Raw genomic sequence first — 14,602 nt, 5'->3', positions numbered from 1 at the left:
TGAAGTTAAAGATCTCTGCCTTCCTTCTGTGGATGAATCAGCCCAAATTAGTGTACCTTTTTTTCCTTTCTATAGAGTTTGAAATTGTCTGACCTATTTTGCTTGCGAGCATATATAAAATTTATGCTGCATTCTAGCAGATGTATCACTACATGACGTTTCCTTATACAGACTGACAGTATAAATAACCATCTTTCCACTGATATGCATGTTGACATGATTTATTGAAGAGGATTCCTATAATTCTTTCAACGCTTTGAAACCTCTTACGACTCGTAATTACTTGGCTTGCTGTCAGTTTGAAATACGACAATGCATGGCAGAGTTTGAATGAAAGTAAAGTAGTTAAGTTTCAATAAATTAGACGATAACAGCACTAAACCAGACTGAACTGAGTGAAGCAATACTGTACCTTAAGCCAGCCAGAAAAGACAGATACACAGAAACTTGATAATATTACGAGTCATACATCATAGTAGACTGTACTACCTGCGAGTGTCTGGCCGAGGGTTGGGCGGCTATTACCAAACCTGACAACCTTTGAGAGAACCAACAGCTCCAAGCAGAAAAATTCTCTCCTAGGAGGCTAGATGAAGCCTTTATGTAGGAAATGAGACAAATTCATCAAAAAGCTGCTGCCTTGTAGTTGTGACAGGGGACTGTCAAATCATAAGATTCATTTAGCACAAATCCCAGGTTAGTGGGATGATTACTTCATGAAAAAGAGGGTGTGTACTTTGGCGTGTTTCACCATCCATTTCTTAGTCGCACGCACCATCCACTCTCATTCTTTATGTTACGTATCCACTCTCGCTTAGAGAGCTGCCGTGCTGTAGTTGGATGTTGGATATCAAGGACCAGGCCCACAGCTTGTAACTGTGGATCAGTTACAGACCAATGTGACAGGACGGACAATTCATTTTTTTTTTCTTTCACATCAGTCATTTTGTAAGGAATGGAACAAGGCTAGGACGTCCCCCAGAAGCAACGCGTGTTGACCTGGCCCAATCACCTCAAGAAGTGTGCAAGGGTTACCAGCAATACCAGAACAATGCTGGCTAAACAAACAAGCTCTAAATACAAAAATAACTTCCCTAAATATTGGATCTGACAAGAAAATCATATAAACTATCCGAGGCTTTAAAATGGTGGGAAATAGACATCTGCATGGTACAGGAAACCAGTTGGAGTGGTGCAAAATCTAGAGACATTGGTGAGGGTTATAAAATCATCTTTAACAGTACCAGTAGTCCTAAGACCACCAATGGTTGCTCACGGATGATAAAAGATTAATTTTGGAAGAAGCTGGATGAAAATGAAATGGTTTTGAAAATACCACCAGATGAAACTATCATCTCTGGGGATTTATTTTTGCTCTTTGCTTTACGTCTCACTGACACAGATAGGTTTTATGGCGACGATGGGAGAAGAAAGGCTTAGGAATGGGAAGGAAGCGGCCGTGGCCTTAATTAAGGTATAGCCCCAGCATTTGCCTGGTGTGAAAATGGGAAATCATGGAAAACCATCCTCAGGGCTGCTGACAGTGGGGTTCGAACCCACTATCTCCCAGATGCAAGCTCGCAGCTGTGCTACAGTAATCATAATGCTGGACAGAGGAATAAAGATGGAGAAAGAATTTTGAACTTTGCTGACACCCATCCATGACCTTGTCACAAATACATATTTCAAGAAGATAAATTTGCACCTTTGAACATACTATGCAGTGTTAACAGTATGACCCAGATTGATTTCATACTTGTATGCTGGCGAGATATTTGGAACACAACATCGCCCACTAGTAGCTCGATTGCATATCAAACCTCCTCCTGTAATGAAAGAGAAATGCACTGATTCGGCACAGATAAAATGGTAGCAATTTAAGGAGAAGGAAACTAGCATTATTTCGAACATCACTCTTCCACCTATTACTAATACTGAGAAAACATAGAATGCTCTGACGAAAGGCATCATCACACCTGCTCATGAACATCTAAGCATTACAAAACCTGGATGTCGCAAAATCGCCCATCAAACCTGGCTCTGGACAAAAGAGATCAAGAGCAAGGTGTAGATGAAAAAAAAAAAATCTATCACCAGTTTCTTGCTTCAAAGGCAGCAGAAACTTTGATTGCAACATACCAGAAATGAGACAAAGAAAGCCACTGTAACAGCAAAATTAATAATAATGTTATTTGTTTTACATCCCACTAACTACTCTTTTACGGTTTTCGGAGATGCCGAGGTGCCGGAATTTAGTCCCGCAGGAGTTCGTTTACGTGCCAATTTATACACTTCAATGGCTTCTCTAGGCAGTCTGGCATGATGGTTCAAAGGTTCTTAATGTACTAGTCAGGATATCCGGCTGCAGATGAGCCTGGAACTGCTGCTTCTTCTGGAGTCTTCTATCAGAAAATTGGCCACTACCAGGCTGACGTATTTGAGCACCTTCAAATACCACTGGACTGAGCCAGGATCGAACCTGCCAAATTGGGGTCAGAAGGCCAGCGCCTTAACCATCTGAGCCACTCAGCCCGGCAACAGCAAAATTAAATCACTTATGTGAAGTCTACAAAATAGGGTTGGGCAGACCGGAACATTCACTTGTTCCGCAACATTAGGAACTTTAGGCGGAGTGTTTCGGTACAGAGTGCCGAGACACGGGACACAGGATACAGGACTGTAACTGCGTCCTAGAGAGAACTTCGAGAGGCAACAGGACATGCTCCGCTTCAGCTGGAATGTGCCTGAACCGAACGTGCTGTGCCAAGGCCGCACTAGATAGATTAGTTGGCCTTGGCTGTCTGCCTGTCGATACCGGCTGTGTGCCACCCTGTGTTGGAGTGTCAACGTTTTTTCATCCAGTTATATCTTTAATTCCAAAGCGATGACCCGTATTTTTCTTGGGCTTAAAAGTTTCCTTAAAGTCCAAGTTAATTTTTAACATCATTCCCCGATAAAGTGTTGAGGGAAATTTTCAAGATATTGAAGAAAGTAAATGGAAGTTGAGAGGGAAGGAATTCGAAGTGCAGAGAGCATAAGGCGCACATTGGGACGCAGAAGAAGCAGCTAAAGCAGTGCAGCGCAGAGCAGATTTTTGTAATCCACACAAATCATTGCACCATCGCAAGTTGACAGACAGGGCAGGACAGAGCAGAGCAGGCCGGTTCTGCACCTACTTCCGCCTACCACCCGCAGTCTTCGAAATACAGTTTCCTGCGCACGTGTCACGCAGTTAGTTAAGAAATGGAGGAGAAAATTACCACAGCCATTCAGTCTCACCATGTTTTGTAGGTACTATGTGAATCATGTGGTCTGCAATGCAGTATGTACGTATATATGTATGTATGTATGTATGTATGTATGTTCGTGAGAAAATGGCTGAACAGAATTTAATGAAAATCGGTATGTAAATTTGGGGAATAAGGCATTACAGTCTAGGCTATAAATCATTTTATTCACGCTGCGTAACAAGATAGTTTAGAGAAAGGCCTAAAATGTAATCCACCGAGCAAATGGCCGTGCGGTTAGGGTCGCGCCTCTGTGAGCTTGCATTCAGGAGATAGTGGGTTCAAACCCCACTGTCGGTAGCCCTGGAGATGGTTTTCCGTGGTTTCCTATTTTCACACTAGGCAAATGCTGGGGCTGTACCTTAATTAAGGCCACGCCCGCTACCTTCCCAATCTTCCACCCTTCTTCCGACGCCGAAAACCTTCGATATGTTAGTGCGACGTTAAACAAACAGCAAACAAAAGAATGTAATCCTCATATATCTATGAAACAATCCGTCACCCCAATTCTCGCAACATATAGAATTTAAGACAAAGATCTAATGCCGATTATGGAGAGCATCATCGCCGACTCCGTCGCCATCATCCATCATCACATTTATGTGAAGAGATAAATACGGAAAATCATTTATCATGTCTTGTCAAATATAAATGCGAACGCGTTCACAACAGATTGTCAATGTTGATTGATTTTAGTATCTTGTGTCTTATAACAACTAGATGAAAATCTAGCAGTACATTTGTAAATACATATTTTTCCCTCTCCCCCACTGTGATCCTATTACTGAATTCACCATGCAAGTTGGTCGTGCGGTTAGGATCGCCTTGCTATGAGCTTGCATTCGGGAGATAGGGGGTTCGAACCCCACTGTCGGCAACCGTGAAGATAGTTTTCCGTGGTTTCCCATTTTCACACCAGGCTAATGCTGGGCGCTGTACCTTAATTAAGGCCGCGGTCGCTTCCTTCCAATTCCTAGCCCTTTCCTATTCCATCGTTGCCATAAGACCTATCTGTGTCGGTGCAACGTAAAAAATATAAAAAATAATCATGAATTAAATTCTTTTCTTAGTCCATATGAACGCCGAACATCGGTAACATAGAAATATTGTTCAGTCTTGTAAATTGGCGAAGGTGGTTGTTTTTATTGCGATTGTCTTAAGCTGAATAACCGCGTTGCCATCAGCACAAGGGAAATTGTGAAGACTAACAAAATGAGAAAAATCGCGAATGCTTGAAGAAAAAGAAAAAAGGAGCCTCTTTGTACTGGATGCCCCAGTATCACAGAGTCTAAAGGAAACATGTTATTTCTGAAAACCGACAAGACCCTGCGTGGCAATGTGCGCTCACGTCCACTTCGCAATTTCGTAAGCTTCGCGCTGTTCTGCTCTGCTCTTCCCCGCTCTGCGGCCAACTGCTTCTTAATGTGCGCCAGGCCTAACAGCACGAAAGTACAACAATGTATTCATCCAGTTATATTTTTAATTCCAAAGCGACGACCCATATTTTTCTTGGGCTTAAAAGTTTCCTTAAAGTCCAAATTAATGTTTAACGTCAATCCCCGAGAAAGTGTTATGGGAAATTTCCGAGATATTAATTACTCACTAATTACTCACAATACAGGCCAATACATTCAACTGGTGAAACTATTCTTGAATTGGTTACTTTTAAACACCTGCACTGCCACTGTAACCGTGTTATGTGTATTTTATATTGACCGGGAAAATCTTAACCTAACAGCAGCCTTTAACGTGATTATTGGGCGCGAATTTCAGTGTTCCGACTGTTCGTTCACGTTCCTTGCAGCTTTATGCTGGACCATGGCCATAACTACACACAGGCACACACAACACAGCACGTTCCGTACAGGCACACTCCCAGTTCCCCCTGGCGCGGAGCATGTAATGTTGCCTCCCGAAGTTCTCTCTACACTGCGCAGTTACAGTCCCGCGTCCCGTGCGCCCGCTGCACAGTTCAGCTAATACGCGAAGGGCAGTGCATAGTGGCGCTTCTGATGGGACAGCGAGTCAGTGTCTCCGGCTCGCTTGAGAATGTTTCGGAACAATTGACACTCGGTGTTCTGGAACAGCGGAACATAACTGTGCACCGGCACCTTGTGCCGAAACATGGACATAGTGCCCAACCCTACTACAAAAGACTCCACACATTGCATGGCGAACAAGAAATTTACCACCTTGCTAAGCAGCATCACAGACAGATAGCTGATACTGAGGGATTTTGCTATATTAATGACAAAGAGGGCAAACTTGTCACCGACCGAAAGAAAGTAGCAGAGTGCAGGAGGCAGTACTTTGATGAAATTAGTGATTTGGAATTTCCACATGCTCCTATTCCACAGTCCAGACCAACACAATAACCCATTTGCTCGATCACCAAAGCAAAAGTTGTTAATGCGATTGGCAAAATGAAGTCTGGGAAGGCAACTGGACCAGACGATATTCCTGCAGAACTTTAGAAATCAAAGCATTGGGACTCAGCTCATGCTTCTTCAGTAAGATAACTGGAGAGAGATGGATACCAGCCAAGTGGATGTGTAGTGCAGTATAACAGTCCTAATTTGGAAGCAGCACAACGGTAGTCCAGCTGAATGTTCTAATTATCGTGCAGTTCACGTTCTGTCTTACACAAAGGTTTTTCAGCGTATTAATGATCAGAGAATCAGACAAATTGTCCACCTCACCATCAACCAGTGTGGTTTTTCAAAGAATGTGGTACATTAGATGCTATCCATGCTGCTAGCTTGCTCATTAAGAAGCACCACGAGAAATCGAGACACCTACACCTTGCTTTCCCCGAACTCGAAAAGGTGGTTGATCGTGTGCCACATGACTTGATATGACATGCCCTCCATAGTCATGGTGTCTCTGAAGAGCTGATAAATTGGGTCAATCTGCTCTACCACAACCCACAGAGCCAAGCACTATCAGTGGCTGGATTATCTAGTGATTTTCCTGTTTCTGTTAGTATCCATCAGGGATCTGTACCCTCACCTCTCTTCTTCTTTACCAGCGTTATCCCCAGAAATGTTCGTCAGCTGGGTGGCAAGAATGAGTAAGTAGGCGGGGAATACTACGTAAAAAAATGAATATGATAAAATTTAAATGATTTCTCTTCAGGGATTAACAATAATATTACAGGTAAACATTAACTGCAAAACTGAACTACTTTAGTGATGTTACGAAGAAGACATAACAGGGTATTTTGAACTTCTAGTGTTCTACTGCTCGTTCATAACCACCCTGTGTCTGTGGAGTGCCAGACGGGTTTGTTACATCCCGCAAAATCGAGTCCTCGCATGTGATTCCAAGCTAATCCAGACACCGCTCGCACACGACACTACGTGATAAACTAAACATTTACACCCTGATGTAACTCGTGCAATTATGCTGACAGTAACGAAGATTTTTCATTTAAATAAAGTTTTACAGTATTTACATTTTAATTTGGAACACACAATGACTCAAATATGTATTAAAATTACATACACCGAGTAAGCCGTGATGTTAGGAATGCGCAGCTGTTAGCTTGCAATCGGCAGATAGTGAGATCGAACCCCACTGTCAGCAGACCTGAAAGATGGGTTTTCAGTGGTTTCCCATTTTCACATCAGGCAAATGCTGGAGCTGTACCGTAAATAAGTCCACAGCCACTTCCTTTCCACTCCCAGGCCTTTCCTATCCCATCGTCACCATAAGACCTATCTGTGTCAGTGCGACGTAAAGCAACTTGAAATATTATGTAGCTATCACATATCTAGGTTATGATAGCCGGGTGGTCAGTGAAAATTAGAAAGGTCCTAGGGAGAACACTGTTTACAGCCACGGATACAGTCACAGGAGATCTACAGAAATCTGTACCTATGCTGACAGTGTGCTTTTGGCCTCTGAGGATAAGACCGACCTACAAGTCCAGCCATGGACCAACCGCCTCACAGAATTTGGACTACGGCTCAATGTTAAAAAAAAAACTGAATATTTGACAACAGATCTAAATGATCTGAATAAATTCAAATTAATGGCAATGACCTTCCAAAAACAATGTCATTTAAATATCTTGGCTCGACAATGACTGCAGATGGATACCTCAATCCTGAAATATCACAATGGCTGGTGTCCTACATGAAAAGATTCCAGACAGGCTAAAGTATAAAGTTTATTGATCTGCAGTGTGTCCAGTAGCTCTGCATGGTACAGAACGATGGCCTTCCACTACGGAGATGGAAAAGCGACTAACATCTATCTAACTTAACACTTCATGATCATAACAGCAACAATGAAGTTCGCAAGCGATATGGAGTACCACCAATCACTGAAAAAAAAAAAAAAAAATTAGCAAAAACCATCTCCGCTGGTATAGGCATGTACTTCAAGCTGCTGAAACAGTTGCAAAGACTGGATTGGGATAGCTGATTGATGGGAAAAGACAATGCTGGCTTGACAACATACATGAAGATCTAAAAATTACCTTACTTCATCCTGACATGGCACACAGCTGTGTAAAGTGGCAACAGAGTCAAAAAAAGCAGACCCCGCAAGTATATGGGACAAAAACTATGGAAGAAGATTCACCATAGAACCAGACTTTTTAATTATTATTTTTTTTCTTTTTACAATTTGCCTTACATCACTCCGACACAGATAGGTCTTATGGCGACGATGGGATAGTAAAGGACTAGGAGTGGGAAGGAAGCGGCCGTGGCCTTAATTAAGGTACAGCCCGTGCATTTGCCTGGTGTGAAAATGGGAAACCATGGAAAACCATCTTCAAGGCTGCCGACAGTAGGGTTCGAACCCACTATTTCCCAGATGCAAGCTCTTAGCTATGCACCCCTAACCGCACAGCCAACTCACCTGGTCATAGAACCAGAATTCCCCATTTTGTGATGTTTCACAGGAGCAAGGTAAATCTGGAATATTTGTTTTAATGAATGGGTATTCAAAAATTATTTTTTCCTAGTTCACGAAATACTGACCAAAATTATCAAAAGCCATATGGTAAATAGAAGTCTACTCATTAGTACAATGACGTTTGTGAGGATTGCAGAGAGACGGGGTACATGTAGGCCCTCAGCAGGGCCGTCTTGTATGACCGACGGTCAGTGTTTTGCCAAGTGCAGTCAGTGTTGAGCTACCAAACAAGGTGGAAACTTGAAAGCAACTGCCAGTCAGTGTTGCCAACCTAGCGGATTTTGTGATAAATCTGGCGGAATTATAAGACTGTCGGCGCAGAAATATATCACTTAGCGGACAGCGGAATTTTTGGCGGAATTCTAGATTTATTATAGCAGAATTTAGCATTTTATCCATTTTACGTTTTTAAAAAAATTTGTACTCCAGTCTGTGTCCGAGCTATTCCGTATTTCTTGTCAGGAGCTAGCAGTCACATGAGGAAAACATGTTATTTGGATTTGATGTTATGAGATCATGGTATCATAAATCTGTAATGCGTGAAGAAAGGTTACTTATCTCTTACTTGACGAATGACGACAGATAATGAAACTGTGAGAGAATAGCATTTATATTATTATGCTATGAAGGCAGACCGTTTAATGAACTGGCCACTTCTGTGTGTGGCCCTTGAGGTAGGGGATTCACCTAGTTTGAACCCGGCAGTAAAATGCCTACAAGTTTCAGCTCGCCGGCTCGCAGGCAGGGAGTTAATCCCAGTGAAACTCAAATATCAGGTGAGTGCAGACATTTACTTTTATTACTATTATTCTTTCTTTCTTAATCTGCTTACCCTCCACAATTGGTTTTTCCCTCAGGCTCAGCAAGGCATCCCACCCCTACTGCCTCAAAGACAGTGTCCTGGAGCTTCAGACTCTGGGTCAGGGGGATACAACTGGGGAAGATGACCAGTACCTCTCCCAGGCAGCCTCACCTGCTATGTTGAACTGGGGCCTTGGTGGGGGATGGGAAGATTGGAAGGGATAAACAAGAAAGAGGGAAGGAAGCGGCCGTGGCCTTAATTTAGGTACCATCCTGGCATTTGCCAGGAGGAAAAGTGGGAAACCACGGAAAACCTCTTCCAGGATGGCTGAGGTGGGAATCGAACCCACCTATACTCAGTTGACTTCCCGAGGCTGAGTGGACCCCGTTCCAGCCCTCTTACCACTTTTCAAATTTCGTGGCAGAGCTGGGAATCGGAGCCAGGCCTCCGGGGGGGGGGGGGGGGGGGGTGGCAGCTAATCACACTAACCACTACACGACAGAGGCGGACTATTATTATTAATGCTCGTTTTTACTGCTCATTATTTGAGATTGGATTTCTTGGCGGAATTTTAGCGGATTTTAGTAGTATTTAGCGGATCTTGAAAATATAAGTTGGCAACACTGCTGCCAGTATGCTTCATTAACGTCAAAGGATGCAATATCAACATGTGAATGAGTTTGACAGGGCAGAATGATCTGTCTTCAGGAAGTGGGTTTGTCATACCGCGACATTTCTGCTCATACAGGACATGCTGTTATATCAGTGATGAGTGTGTGGAAGCAGTGAATAGAGGAGGATCATACCCAGCAACGAACAGACCACAGCACAGGATGACCGCATGGCCCTGATAGACTATAAAGCTTCATCAACAGCGTTGGATCGACGCTGGAGCACTGAAACAAGTGTGAGCCTGTCTGCATCAACAGTTCAATGCCATCTGCTGAGGATTGGACTGGTTGTACACATGCCTAGAAACCACAAAAGCCACACACTGCAACAGGCAAGTGAATGCCATCACTGGTGTACTAAGTGGCAAAATGTAGCTTTTTCAGATGAGCCCCGCTTCAACCTGTCCTAATGACGGCCGCATATGTTTGATGTTACAGTGGTGAGCGCAATCTGGCAGTGTCCATTGTTGAGCAGTACAGCGAACAAACACCAAGTGTGATGGTTTGCAGCACCATTGGGTACAACAACCAATCTCATCTTGTATGTACTAAGGGCAATCTGAACAACAACTGGTACAAGAGGGAGGTTTTAGAGCCTTCGGTAGGCCGCCTTTCTTCAGGCAACTCCACATCCCACTTTTCAGCAGGACAATAAGGAATGTGCAAGCCTTCTTCGAAGAATGACTAGTACTATGCCTTCCCTTGCCTACACTTTCACCTGACATGTCACCTGTCAAACATATCTGGGATATGGTTTGTAGACAATTTTTCACGGTCCTCCAATAACCAGTATATGATTTGTGGACTCTCATACAGCCTACATAAAGGAAGATTCCCCAGGAACATATCCAAAACATCTTTGATTCCATGACACGACATTTAGAGGCTCTGATTGCAGCACGTGGAGGCTACATTCAAGCTCAAAAGGTCATACAGATCTATAAACTTAATTTGTATATTGTCGTGAACCTAACCTGTGGTATAAAGTCCATTTCAATCACGTGTTTCCTTCTGCGTGCTGCAATTTTCATAAACATTATTGTACAATGTGAAAAGAGAAGCCTCTACACAATCTCTCTATCCATTACAAACTATTTTAACAAGCTATACTGATCGGATACATTTTGATGATGATGCTTGTTGTTTAAAGGGGCCTAACATCTAGGTCATCGGCCCTTATATGGTACGAAATGAGATGAAATGTTATGACAATTTAAAAATCCATAATCCTTCACTGACCAGAATTCAAAAACGTGAGAACGAAGAATGAATGGATGGATATGAAATTAAAACAATCAGTGGATCCGACCCGCAATGCCCCACATTCCCAGAAACTAGTGTTAAACAATATTGACCAAGGGACTGCTTCTAAAGCACAATACTGAATCGATGATCCTTGTAGTCGAAACGGGTTCAAAATCTAGGTCATCGGTCCCTCATAATGGTACTTATCACTAGGAAAATAGAACCATGCTATTTGTCATGTTGCCGTACTAATCAAAAGTAGCGTAGACTCGTGGTATTCCACACATTATGGTACTACTCACAGGTGATGAAATTCGCACATGTAACACAGACCTATGGTGTTTTTCACACTGCGGCACTATTTACAGGCAACGCAAACCTATGACGTTCCTCACATAAGTGAACTAACCACAGGGACTCGCACTATCCCGTGGTGTTCCTCACATAGTGGGTACTAAGCATAGGCAAGGCAGAACCATGGTGTCGCTCATCCCATGGTGTTGCTCATATAGGGGTACGAATGACAGGTACTGTAAAATGCATCCTGAGCCACACACTGCCGCTACTAATCATAAACCTATTTTGTACCTAACATGGTACTACGGGCAAGTAAAAGCGACCCATGGTGTTCCCTGCGTGCTGGTACTAATTACAAGTTGTCTCATGGTTCTAATTTGATCATCCCTTGGTCGGTCCTTTTAATCGCCTCTTACGACAGGCAGGGGATACCGTGGGTGTATTCTTCATCTGCGTCCCCCACCCACAGGGAGTTGTGTGTTTGGTCCGCGAGAGGTATTTTATTTCTCTTAAGTCCGCCGGCAAGCCAGTTAGGACCCCCCTATCTGCCACCTGGGACGCGCCATATGGGAGTATCACCTTTCCCCCTGCTACACCAGAGTAGTAGGTTTGTGAGGATATATTTTGCTGATCTTAAGTATTTTACAACTGTTGCTGAAAAAACTGAATTATTAATAATATAAACTTGGCCCAAAATTGGGAAGTAACTGAATAAGTGTTTTTATAGCTATGTGTAAAGTTTAGTATTATAGTGTGTGAGAGAGAGAGAGAGAGAGAGAGAGAGAGAGAGAGAGAGAGAAAGTTATGTGCAATATATGCTACCTTTTTACTTTACCTGCACTTCAACAGACATCAGACATACCAGTATCCTACAATATCTGTCACCAGGTACTCCTGTAAAGTATCTCTTCAGCAAGTGCAAAGATGCACTTTCCACCCAAGAGGTCAAGGCTTAGTAATGAAAATTTTAAGAACCAATTATTTTGGTAACTGACAAATTATTTGAAATGCTGAAAATCCCTAAAAAATAATGTGAAAAAATAATTCCGAAAAGTTCCAAGATTCAGATCAACAATTAGATGTATCACCAAGATTCCAAGATATCGTGCTTTGTCTCAAATTTGATATGTATTAAATATCTCTAGGCTAAAGAACACAATATGAAGCAATATCTTTTTCCTTGCAAACTTCGTCATCAATCCAGCCCCAATGATTTCCTTGAGACTAGCATTTGAAGGGTCAGGGGAAAAAAGCAGGAGAGTCAGTATTTGTACAACTTGAGAAAAAGCAACTTTTGTGCTTGACTTCCCTATTTCTATCCCCTAACAGCGAAACTTTGAGTGCCAATTTCTCCTGACTCACCTGCTTTTCTTCCATTTCCGACCTCTCAATAGATGCGCATGATCACTCTGAAGCGGACTGTAACAATATCTCAATTTCGATGAAAAAGTGACTTACCTGGTTTTTTCCCCCGACCCTTCATTTTATGAAGTAATTGTAATTTTACTGATCACCTCATGAAAAAGTAATTGGTAATTATAATTGAATAACATATTTCTCAGCTAAACCTACTTGTAATTTAGCAACTTTGAACATGATTAACATTTAATATTAGCAGATTTTCTTAACACACAATCTCATCCCAGCCTAACTATATAATCATTGTGGTACTGGAACTCATATTTGTCACTGGAACACAATCTAACCGACATATGTCAGGCTTTAATTTACTACACAGGCTACTGATTTTATGATGGTTAGCAGCAACACAACCTAACCTGTACTATACCCTCCCACATAGAATATCATGAAAATCACAGTATTCAGAGTAGATTGTGTTCATATGTCTTCTAGTGCACAAGTCAGCAAATTAAAAAAAATTAAATTAACAAACTGACAAAATCCTGTCAGAATACGAATATAAAAGTAGAGTACACGAACCTTTTCTTGAGCCCTGAGCTCCATAGTTTTGAATGGGAACTAGGGCTCAAGAAAAGGTTTGCGTACTATACCGTACACCCTTCCCTTCATTTTAACTTTTGCTATATACAAAAACATCTATTATTATTTGATCCCATTGCTAATGTAAACATCCTGGTTTCTCTTTCTTCACAGCAGCCTATACATGGTAGATTATGCATTCATATTTCATCCAGTGCACAGGTCGTCAAACGAAATATAATAACCTGTTTCTTTCTCTAGAATTACTTCCTCAGACTATGAATAGCAGACATTTACACCGTCCTTTGAAAATCTCAAAATATAATTAGACAATTTACACAAGAATACAGGCATTTATCTTATGATTTCCATTTATTCAGCTGCATAATCGTTTTGATGTACGGTTTCATGGTCCAAAAAAACAGACATAATAGTCATTTTGGAGTTATGTCAGAAGTAATTTATACCATGACTTAGAACACAAAAGGTGTCACTTATTAAGTGATATATTGTGTCTGCTGAGATTTTTCCGAAAATTGATTTTTCACGATGACTGAAACTCAAAATATCGTGTCTAATTTATTCACACCAGTTATTATAAATAACCTATTACAAACGTTGGTCTACAAACGGAAGCCTATAATATTACAAATCCACATAACGGTTATCGCGCTTCGAATACACTTTCATTCAAGGAAATGTAGGAACTGATTTCTATCACAGTCGACTGCAGACCACTACACTTTCAAGACTAATATTGTACGTCAAAAGAGTCATCCTATGTAACTTACCTCAATCCAACACGACAGGGCGATAAAATAACTCTCTTCTTGTTTCTCAAATTCTATCTCAACTACGCTACTACTATGGAAGCCATTCCAGGGGAATTATTCCCCTGCATTTCTTAACTTCGCAGAACGCTTACAAACATCCCATTTTAACGCATACACCATACCATACAGCTGCCATACAGTCACCAGGGGACACGCAGCAAAACACAATGAAATGCAGCAAGCAGCACGTCAGGCAAACTGTCAACGACAGGCAATAAACACGACTAAGAAAGCGCAATGCTGCAGTGGTACTAACGTTAAAACATGAAATGACACCACATTAGAATCAGAATGATCAAAACATGAGTTAGTCCAAGACCAGCTCCACTCAAATGGTAGATGGTTTTAATATTGTAATAGGAGTTGAATCATGGCTGAGAAATGATATAATGGATGCAGAAATTTTCTCACGGCACTGGAGTGTGTATCGTAGAGATAGGATAGGAATGATGGGAGGGGGAGTATTCATTCTGCTGAAAGAAGAATTTGTAAGCTACGATAAAGTTAAAGATGAGACACATGAAATTCTAGGTGTAAGGCTCATTTCCAAAGATAATAGGCAACTTGATATATTTGGAGTGAACAGATCGGGAAAGGGTA

General features: G+C 41.9%; 1 protein-coding gene across 1 annotated transcript in view; it reads right to left on the bottom strand.

Annotated features, from left to right (window-relative positions):
• LOC136872268 (phospholipid-transporting ATPase ABCA3) overlaps nt 1–14,115 on the bottom strand; it is a 341,741-nt gene extending 327,626 nt beyond the window's left edge. Inside the window, exon 1 of the mRNA XM_067146089.2 lies at nt 13,961–14,115. The gene's annotated coding sequence lies outside the window, so the exon portion shown is untranslated. The remainder of the gene's footprint in view (nt 1–13,960) is intronic.
• Nucleotides 14,116–14,602: the final 487 nt, after the last annotated feature.

The sequence above is a fragment of the Anabrus simplex genome, chromosome 4 (assembly GCF_040414725.1).
Source record: "Anabrus simplex isolate iqAnaSimp1 chromosome 4, ASM4041472v1, whole genome shotgun sequence".
Lineage (NCBI taxonomy): Eukaryota > Metazoa > Arthropoda > Insecta > Orthoptera > Tettigoniidae > Anabrus > Anabrus simplex.
The sequence above is the reverse complement of the archived record's forward strand: the minus strand, read 5'-3'. Positions and strand labels throughout refer to the sequence as shown.